Here is a 10,889-nt window from a genome sequence, read left to right as displayed (position 1 = left end):
GGCGGGAGTGGGGAGCCAGGGAATGACAAGTGCATCGGGCGCCCAAAGGCTCGTGCGGAACCAGGGACGGGGGACGGGCACGGGCACGGGGGAGACGGGGTTCAGGGGATGAAGGAGTGAAGCCAGGGGTGCTCCAGGGAGGGTGTGAGAGGTGTGAGCCGATCGTCCAAGTCGAAGAAAAGATGGGACGAAAAAAAAAAGGTGGATGGCCCTGGTGGATTAGGTGATGGGTGGGTGGATTGTTCGATGGGATTGGATGATGAAGCTGCCGGCTCATCGTGCTGGTGTTGCGCAGTTCGCCAGTCGAGACAGCCATGACACTATCTAGATCTTGGTTGCGCTCGGTCGTGGCCATAATCACGGCCATGGCCACGGTCGTTGTTGCGGTTGTATCATGTATCATGGTCGCGATCACAGCGGCCTGCTGATGATCCCCGCCCCTCAACCCCAAGGATAGAGCTTTAGCCCGAACTCAGAACGGATGGCTGGCACGCTGATCTGATGCGGCGAGCATCGAGGTCCCGACGCCTACGCGTGGCCACGGTGTTGCAGACCTGTAAGGGTAATTTTGGTGAGGTACCACACACATTGGTGGAGATGGCGAAGCCAGGAGGGTGGTGGTGTGCAAATCATTGTTGGCCCGGCCCGTCGTGTGGAAAATCCACCCATGAGTGACCCAACAGCCGCCGGCAGCACAACGCCGGCGGGGCGAATCCACCGCAGTATCTCTCTGCAGGTGTTGGACATGCGATTGATGCGTCCGAGGTCTTGCTTCTGTTTGAAGGAGGCGTACGACGATCCGTACTGATAGGGAGGGGCATGATGGAGCCCGAGAGGAGACTTGAGGGAAATGAGAAAGGGATACCACAGAGAGAAACTGTTTCCGCCATGCTCTCCGAACGTTCGTTCCGCCGTCGTCATCTGCGACTGTTATTCTTATCCAGTTTGAGTGGCGAGGGGTAAGGGAGGCCAGATAGAGACGAAGAGGGCATCCTGTACGCTGTGTGACCTGCAGAGCATGTGAGGTTCAAGGGAGCCAAGGGCAGACGTGGACATGATAAGCGCGCACGTAGAAAGAACCCCGCGAAGTCGAGACAGTAGGCTGGTCGACACTGGCTGGTGTGGGTGGGTTGTATGCCTGGCTGTCTCTTTTTCTGGCGTCTCACTCCATCTGGCGGTTCGAGGTCCAGCTCGTGGAGAAAGAAGAATCTAGCATCGGCCTGGCTAGGAACCCAAAGCTCTGGAAGCTTGAACGATTGGAGAGTTAAGACGGTTGGGGATGGGACGAAGCAGAGATCACCATGCCTGCCACCACACCTCCATCCCAACTGTTGGATGGATGGATCTACCTCAAGAGATGGGATGGACGAGCCCAGTCGGGCCCCTGGTAGAGCGCGTTGTGCCTGCACGTACCAGCTCGCCTGCCTGCACCTGCCTGCACTGGCCTCGGCTCTACCTACATACATGTCGCATGAGCAACAACGCAAGTGTGTGTCCTAGCTGCCTCGCCAAGCAGAAGAAGCCGCCTCTTCACCAGCAGATGTGTGTGAGGTAGGTACCTCAAGGCTGCAAGCCCCTCACATGCACCTGCCTTCTTCGTTGTCGTGTCCTGTTGAGCTTCTAGATGATGCGTAATACCTGGTAGGCTAGAGCGACATTGTTCTTCACGACACGGATAATTTCCGCTGCGTCTCCAAAGTCTTTTTGGCTTTTCGGGACGACGTTATCACAAATAGAATCACTTCGTTTTCCTCAGCTGAAAAGGCTCCGAACTTCTCGGATGATGGCAAGTCAATTCATTCGCTGAATATACATGTAGGCATTCTGCTACCTTCCTGCAGGCCGGGAGCCATGGCAGGAAGTCAGTGCCTATCAGGGAACTGCTGGCACGGACTCCAGAAGCGATGGTGGACACTTAGGCAGGCGGCAGGCACGCTGCAGGATGGGCAGTGACCATGTGCTCTACAGGCTGCACCTACTTTGGGACACCGCTCGGTTGCATCCAAGTACATGTAATCACTCCTCATGCTACTGCTACTGCGCTGCACCTGTGCACCCACACGGCCATACCGATTGCATCGTGATCGCGAATCAGGCGGCAGTCGACAGGTTCGCTGTCCCCAACCAAAACTGCGAGGGCAGCACCTTCCTCATTCCATATCATACGGAACCACGCTGGAAGCGTCAAGCGCATAGCCCCAAGCATTGGTGCATAAGGTACCATGAGCTCGGCCACGTATACATCTGGGATGCTTGGATGCCTACATGCTGCACGAGGAATTGAATACCAAGATTTTGCTTCGATACGAGATGCCCCTCGACGTGAAGTCAATCGCTGATTGACAGGAGAGCCAGGTTAGGCGGATACAAGGTCGATGGCGTTCATTGTAGGAAGCTTTCCAGCTTCCACCATCCCTGCCCCTGCAGGTTCTGTCCTCCTTCTCAGCTCATTCCTACAGACTCCAAGCCTTGGCAGGATGATGAGAAACAGAGGAGGTCCTGACAGCGGATATTCGGGGTGGCAAAGAGGGAAAGAAGAGAAAGAAGAGGAAGAAGCAGAAAAGGTTGGCGAAGCTGGTACAGCAGCAATGCGATGCGAGCCATGAGGCTGTGGTGGACGTGGTTGCCAGACACACCACAGTATTTCCTTAGGTGCGTTGAAGCGGCAGCTCACAGAACCCACCGTGACCCACACACACCTGCGTGCAGCTCTTTAACGTGCCTTCAGGTCAGGTCCCCTCATATGCACAACAACCATCAGATCAGTCTCGGCCAATCTCAACCGCCATTCGGTCGCTGACGGGGGCTGGGTTCCCCACAATCCCCCTCTTCCATCCCTTCCCCCCCCCCCCCCAAAGCCAAGGCCCTGTGAGTGTGCGTAGTGTCATTCATCCAGTCGACTGCGACTCATTCACCCACAGGGTCAGCAATGATCTGTACCTTATGTCGGCTCTCCGCCATCAGATACACCACGATGTCCATCTCCGCCGAGCTTCAAGCCACCGCCCGGTAAAAGGCGGGCATGGCCATGTCTGGCTGGTCAAGCGCTCGTCTCCAGTCCCGAAAACTCTCGCGGCGTGGCAAAAACTGTAACCATGCTCTTTTTCCTGCTTCGCAACCCACCCCCCTCCCCCCCATCAGCGTCCTATCGTTGGCGATGATTCGTTCCCCGCCCGCACATCAATCAACTTAGCCGTCCGTCGCGTGGGGATCGTCGCTGTATCAGGTCCGCTGTCCCGAGTCTCAAATCTGCTTCAAACGCTGCCGCAATGGCTCCATCGCCTTGCGCTGCGCTCGCCTCGGCAATGATTGACGTGGGATGAGCCAGTCAATTACTTTTCTCGCCTCTTTGCCCGAGGGGCTAACGTAAGGTACGCGTGGTTTTTCGATATTGCATGCCATACCTTACCTCACAAGCTCATCCCGTCTGTGCTCGCTTCTCGCCCGCCTCTCGCCTGCCGCCCGCCGCCTGCCGTAGTGTGGGCGCGCAATGCACGCTAGGCGACGAGTTGGAGAACAACCACAAGGAGGGGGAGGGGCGGCCAGATCTGCTGCCACCGCGCTTCAGTGGCACCTCGACATCACTGCGCCGCAGCCCTGCAGGACCAGGTCAGCTTATGTGGCTCAGTCGCTGCTCACCTCATGCCGTGAAATGGACGGCGCGATCCAAGGTACTTCTACGAGCGCATCAGGCTCGGGCCAGACCAATTCGCCAGGTCGAATTACACGTGTGCTGGTCGATCTGTTGTGTTCAGCGTCTCGTGGCCCTTTCGAGATGCATCCCTCGCAAGAGCAGCGATCATTTCCCTCGCCCCGGGTTTTATATCGTCGCTCTTGTTTGCCACAGCCATATACTGCTGTCTGGCTGGCTCCTACAGAACCTCGTCCGTCTTCAACACGTACCCCTCTGGACTGCTTCTCCTCCGACCCCCCTCCCTCCATCCCGAGGAGGTTTACCCGCCTACGAGTCAATCTTTGTCGGAGTCTGGACACCGGGCAAGGCGGCCATGCCACAGGGTCATATCCGCACCTGGCTGCAGGGTCGAATGCACGCATCAGCAGACGTGTGCACGTCGACCTTCCCTTCCCGCCAAGGTTATCGAGTCTCTCGGAGACCCCAGTCACACCTGAAGTCGACATGACCGACTCCGCGCCACCCGGCGAGACTCGGCAGAGATCCAATCCACGTGTCAGGCGTGAAAAGCTCATCTCGACCAAAGCGCCACACCTAGTCCTTGCGGCGGCATCGGCTAAAGCCACTGGCTTTGGGGGACCTTCCACTTCCTGCTCGATGTGCGTGCACGGTCAACAGTCAACCACTGCCTTTGACCTCAATTTGCCCTGTTGTTGACAAGGTGCAGCCCGGCCAATGTGACGACATTCGAACCAAGCCCGTACGAGCTTAAGTTTGTGCTGGTCCCTTTCGTCGCATCACACCATCCCTCGCTGCCATCTGATGTGTTCGTCTGATCACACTGCGCAAGCGAGCCATCGGCGTTTCAGGCTGTACTAGGAACTGATTGCCTTGGCTCTAATCCTCCCTCTACTGTCGGTAGGAACGACATCGCACTTGACATGTCTTTTGCACGCGGTGCTTTCTCCGCAGAATAGCCAATCATGTGAAGTTGCCGAGTTAGAGATGGCATCAGTAGCTCAATTTACCGAGCGCCCAAGACCACATACTGACCAATGCCGCACAACTTCCATGACTGAACAATTGTCCTTGTGCCTCCCTTTCGCCAATTCGTGCTCTGAACCATGCTCGGGTCAAGACACGATGGACTGGGTTTGCTTCATGTTGGTTGCAGTCGCTGCTTCTGCTGACTCGCATGTTTGTGTGATCGACCGGTTGAAGACGTGGTATAGCTTCCGAGACCACACTACTCCTGAAACCGAGCCCGAGTACCGAAAAGGTTGTCGAGTGACTGGGACGAGTTCATAAAAATAAATTCCACGATCTCAACGTCGACAACAGACGTCACCTCAAAATGACCTTGACGGAGAGAACAAAACGAATTCTGCCGCTAGACGGAGTTGAACCGTCGACCCCCGCATGACGACTATGGATACGAGTGCGATGCTCTAACCACTGAGCTATAGCGGCGAGATGACGTAACCCAATGCCATGTCGGTTTAACATGACAAGAACCATAGCCGGTATGACCCCTGATGTTGCTCAACGAGACACCTCAAGAGTATACTTTGTGAGCCCATGCAGGAGAGCAGTTGCAGCTGTGGGAACATACGATCACAGCAAGTCGTGCTGTCGCGAACCCACGTTTTCACCTGAGACGAGCGATCATGCAACTGGCGAGAGCGCATGCGGCGACCCAGATCGCCAGTAACTGTCGGCTTTTCTCAGATATGCAGATGGATCCAAGGGTAGCTCCGGTGCGCTGAATGGTTGTCCGTCGTGCCCTGGAAGTTACCGAGCCTACAGGGACCTGTTTAATATCCTGACGATCCCCAAAATGTTCCGTGTCATTCTGCACGTGTTGGCAATGTTGCGCGACCCTTTGAGGTAGGGCTCCACAGCGTCGGAAACCTGCACGGCCTTCCACCCCAACCTGTGTCATATGAGGTTGCAGCATAACGAGAAACAGATGCAGATTCGAGAGTTGTTGCCATATTGTTTTCGCATGGTGTTCACGTGCCGGATTCATGAGTTCCCGGCTTGCCCCCAGTACCTGGCAGAGGGGTCCCAGAAATGCGTGCATGAGCGTTCAACTGTCAGACAAGTGTCACGTCGATCCCGAGATGATGAACCATAGCGCCAGGAGCCTGGGGCCACTATGATGCAAGTAGCCTGTTGAACTGTCGTCAGGAGCTGTAGGACAGCTTGTCAAGTTGGCGCATTCCAGCTCTGGCAGTTAGGCTTGGCGGCGTCGACGGCGAAGAGGCCGATTAGACGCAACTCGCGGTGAGTAGGCCCCCTGCAAAATGCGATGTTCGCGTTGACAGGGATTCGAGTCCCGCTATTCATCTCTCCAGCTTCGCGAAAAGCAGGGAAAACATTTTCCTCATAATATCGTGTATGGGAGCTTATGCTGTTGACTGACGGACTTCAGTTATGCCGCTGTCATTCCCATGTTCTGGATGCAAGTCGGCCACAAGCATGACGCTATGGTACATTGGAGGGGTGGTGCATACATCGAGGTTCCTAACACCACACCAGTTGCGGCCATCGGACGCCGGGGTCTCAAATGAGGATAGTAGTGGCTGCCAGCCCCGATGTAACCGGGGTATCTCGGCTCGGCAAAGTGCCGCCATCTGATGAGATGAGCGAGCTGCACGAGATGGGATGGTGGGGTGGGTGTATCGGTATGTGTGAGTGGATTGACAGATGAGAGGTTACGACGCCTTGGACGCCCGTCATCGTCGCAGCCCGATGGATCGCTTCGCAATCGCGAGCGCTGGAGTAATCGGTGTTGATGGTGCAATTGCAAGCGCCGGGCCTCTGGTGCACAAGGAGTGCGGACGGTAGCAAGCGAAATAAAGGTGGCTTTGTTGGTGAATGGGGTTGATCTTGTCTTCTCGCCTGGTGGCGTCCAGACGACCGAACCTTGACTTCTGTCAAAGTGCACTAGGCCGATGGCAAGGCTGGTACAGACCTGCTTCATTGGTGCAATATAATTGAAGAACAGTCCAGCATTTTGAGTGTTCGCAAGTGACACCCAGTGCAGGGTTGTGAGTGCGAGCCTCGCAAGCGAGGCGCCGCGTTCACAGAGAGAGGCCAGGTTTTGGTGACGACCAGAGGCCAAGCTGAAGACGGGAATAGTGTTTTGGTCATTGCACATGGTCAAATTTAGGAGCAATTACCGGTTTCCTTTCTCGTCCTCTGCGTCTCATCAGGATGAGCTTTCGGGATTCATTTTCGGCGACCTGAGACGGTGACAGGCAGGGCTCCTGCTTGTGGCTGGCCCAGTGAACTGTTGCCGAGAGCGGCAGCACACGCAGTAGCCGCGGGAGGTTTCAGGGATGTGGGTGCGCAGATGATGCAGCTGCCCTCCCCTCACCCCAGAGAAACATGGTCAACAGGATGTAGGGAAGACTTTGTGTGCCACAGGGGGTGTCAAGCCGTGAGTGAGGTGAGAACGAGAAATGAGAATTGAGGTTTTTTTTCTCGCGCTGCTTTCCACCCCAGCAATTCCAATTCGTCTACTCGGTGTCTGTTTCCTGTCCATTCAGAGAGAAGACGGCGAAGGTGCAAGCAAGAGCCAGCCGATCGCAATGCGGGGGGGATCGATGCCACTGGCCTTATCTTTCCGCACTGCGGCTCTCGTGATGTCCCATTGATCGTAGAATGGGTCAGCAGGGTCAGCACGACAGGCACGCACGCACGCACACGCGTTGCATCAGTGGCCTGAAGCTCAGTGCGTCAGCTCGCATTGGGTCGCGATGCGAGCGATGTGACGCCTCCGAGCAGTCGGGACTCGTTAGCGTTCGAGACGGGGGATTCTGGATCCCTTGCTGTCCCCCTCTCCAGCCTGTCGCACCTGACCTGTCTCGCTCGCATACAAAGAATTGTCAACACAGAGAATGAAGGAAAGGGCCGGCCCAGGCCCCAGGCTGCCTGAAGCTGGTGGGGTAGCTCTTCATCGCGCCTGCCCGCCCTGGTATTGTCTTAGACTCGTACAAGTCGCTGACCTGGCAAGCCTGGCACCTGCATTGTCTTGTCTTCGGTGGGGCTTTCGAGTGGACGGGCGGGAGCGCTCGTGGCAGTGGGCACTCGCGAGCACAGGGCGTCGACACTGATCAGATGGCAGGTGTACATGTACAGTACAGTACCGCCCACTGGTAGCTAGCGTGGTCCTGGCAATAGCTGATGAGCCCCGGCCTGGGCATTTGACCCCTTGGAGAAGGCTCGATACACCCATGACTAGGCTGTTCCTTCTCGCCACCGCAAAGCCATTTTCTGCGCACAGGCTTTGGCCAGGTCAGGTACGAGGGGACAAATCGAACAACAACCGGCAATTACGTGGTGGTGCCTTCTCATGGCAATTCGCATCTGGCGCCGCACCGGAATTGCCATCCAGATTCTTCGCAAGCGGCAGCGACGTGCAATATCAACAGAAAGCCACGGCAGGGCCCGCCCTGCCTTGAATCCAGCAAAACACGGCCGGAGGCCAGCACGCCCATGCTGCAGTTAATCATCCGCTCATTACCTCCCCCACTTCACCTGAATTTGTGACACCCTCAATCACTCGGCCGAAGGCACATTTGCGCTCCCAAAGCCCTGTCATCTTGTGTGGGATACTCCTTGCTCCCTGCAAATTGACAAGTCATCTTTTTATCTCCAAGCTCCCCGTTGCCCGCCCCGGCCGGGGCTTTAATCGACTACAGAGCGTCAGGGCTCCTCCATGTCTCCGTTGTCGAGCGAGCTTACCGCCCGGTCCACCTTTTCGCCTCAGCACCAAACCTTCTTCTCCACGTTGACCAGCTGTTCTCTGATCTGGTCTCTGATCTGGCTAGTCCTTCTCGTCGTGCTGCCTAGAACCCCGTCATTCTCTTTTGAACTTGGCCAGAGCGACAACGTCACTCACTCTCGCTGCACAGCACTTTTAATCACCGACGGCTTTACCGGTCGTCGCAAGCTGTGCCTCTTTAAGTAGCGCTTCGTTCGCTTATCAACCCTGCGCCATCGACCTGCACCCCGTTGACGTTGACTCGGGCAGGGAGCGATCAACAAGTGCGCTCGATCCAGGAGAACTACATCCGACACAATGACCGCAGCAAGACCCCACGGACTGGCCATCCTGTCACAGCATGGAACCGCCTGTCACAGAACAGAAAATTCAAACGGTTCTACCTGTATCAAGGCAGTCCCGTGAGCTTAACAGTGTTGAGGCCATACCGCAACAACAGCGCGCCATTGTAGTCCTCGATCTTGCCTTCTTGTCAGGGGTTAAGACGATCGCCATGTTATCGTTGATGGATAATTGTACCAGTACAATTGGTTGTGATTGCCTTGAGTGGCAAGATCAACAGGGTCAAGCCTGGGCCCAAAATACTTCCGAACAGGTTATGGACCGAAGGGCGCTTTTCCGTCCCGGTGGCTCCCCGTGCATGTTGGCAAGCGCCGGCCCCTGGGATCCTGGATAGTTCAATCACCTGCCACCCATCGAAGGCCAAGGATGCGGCAGCTGACTCGACAGCTTCGCCTGAGTGCTTTTTTCGCACACGCATCTCGGCCAATGCCATGCTAGGCGACGTGCCGTAACGCACAACCACAGCGTCGACGCGGGAGGCGGGAGACGAGCTACCTGCCTACAGAGTGAAGTTACCCCGACCGGGAGGCCCCTGGTTAGCAGCATAGCTCGCGCGTGGCGTCAACGCTCAGTCTGCCTTCATCCACATCTCTGGCAAGTTGGAGAAAACACTGGTAACACTTGAGATGAGTCGTTGTGTTGTGGAACATCTTCCATATGACGACTATGGATGACGCCAAGCCAACTTGCCCGCCAGTGCCCTTTGGAAAATCACCCGTTGTTGACTCGAGCACCCTCGGGCCTCGGTGCAGTCTTGGAGTCATGGCGTTAGCATTTTTGGCCAACACTCATGCGTTATACGAGCATCGTGCGATACAAAATAGGGGCAGCCTGCCGGAGAATTCTTCTCTTCCGTATCCGTAAGCAGGGGACATCTGGAGACTCGGATCGTCACGGGTACGGATACTTTTGAGGCGATCAGACGCCTTGAATCTCACTATAGGGGTCCGAGCTTCTTTCAGGCGCACGGAATGCGATCGTCAACCCAGAAGGCAGCGGTTCCAGCACGCTGGGATCCCTTCCTAGCATCGTTGGTACTAATGTTCCGTCAGATTTTCCCGCACCCCGACTGCGTATTGAGAACTACATCTCGCTTGCGCATACATGTAGCACTGGTACCGTTGCATTATATCGTTCATCGGCCAAGCCCATAAGGACAGGCAGGCTCAGATCGCTTAATGGGTCAACTAAGGACGCAGCTGGGATCTAACAATAGTGGTCGCCATGAAAGTGGTCCGTCATCCCGTTCCCGTGAGCAGGGGCCAAGGGTCTCGAAGCACAACGCTGCCAGACTGGATGAGACGAAAATGGATGCGACAAAGTTCGGACGAAAAGATGGGACAATGAGCCGATCGTTCATGCTTGCTTCTGTTGCGGCGCCCTCGATCCCAAGGCAATATATGATCAACCCCTGTCAATACCACACCTACCAGGGTTACCAGGGGTTGGGCCCTTGGCCCTTGTCGTGGACTTTGGGGGTTGGTCATCTCCCTCTTGGCTCGTGCCCCAAGTTCATCAAGCACCAAGCACGGGAGAGAGACATGTGCTTGATCTTGATTCTGATGGCACCCCGCCACCCCAGCATGGCCGCCCATTACCATATACGCCGGTGTCAACGTGGCGCTAGCTGCCGGGACGCCAAATCTTGGTGAACTTGAGTGCCCCAATGTGCACCACATGACAACGGTCACGAGGTTACTGGCGCAATCTGGGAGTATGGTCGACGAGACAACGAGGGAGGAATCTTTGGCAACCGAATGACGAAAGAATCAACGACTCAAGGCTTCCACGCACGCGCACCTATTTTCCTTCTTGTTCTTGGTTGGGAACCTCGGTCATGGACAGCAAGTATGGACTACGTATGCACTCATCGGATAGAACGTGGAGCGCGGCCAGGGTGCGCGCCCCACCGCTCAGCTCAAAATACCACCGCCAGCCGGCTGGTCTTCGTGGTGTTCTCAAGCTGGTCGTTCGGAGATATTAGCCTGCTCACAAATTTGGCTTTTAAGATTATCATCCTGCGGGTCCTAATTTGTATAGGAAGTCAAAGACTCAACGGGAGGTTCTAGTGGGTGTATGTCAGATTAGACAATATCCGATCTACCTAAAGACATCCCTCTA

The 10,889-nt window shown here is 55.8% G+C and overlaps 1 non-coding gene across 1 annotated transcript; it reads right to left on the bottom strand.

Moving 5' to 3' along the window:
• Positions 1 to 5,019: 5,019 nt before the first annotated feature.
• On the bottom strand, positions 5,020 to 5,104 carry VDAG_20264. Its single transcript has one exon. It is a non-coding gene; the product is annotated as a tRNA-Thr (tRNA).
• Positions 5,105 to 10,889: the final 5,785 nt, after the last annotated feature.

Source organism: Verticillium dahliae, genomic scaffold, assembly GCF_000150675.1.
Source record: "Verticillium dahliae VdLs.17 supercont1.34 genomic scaffold, whole genome shotgun sequence".
NCBI lineage: Eukaryota > Fungi > Ascomycota > Sordariomycetes > Glomerellales > Plectosphaerellaceae > Verticillium > Verticillium dahliae.
This window is presented reverse-complemented; position numbering and strand designations above follow the sequence as displayed.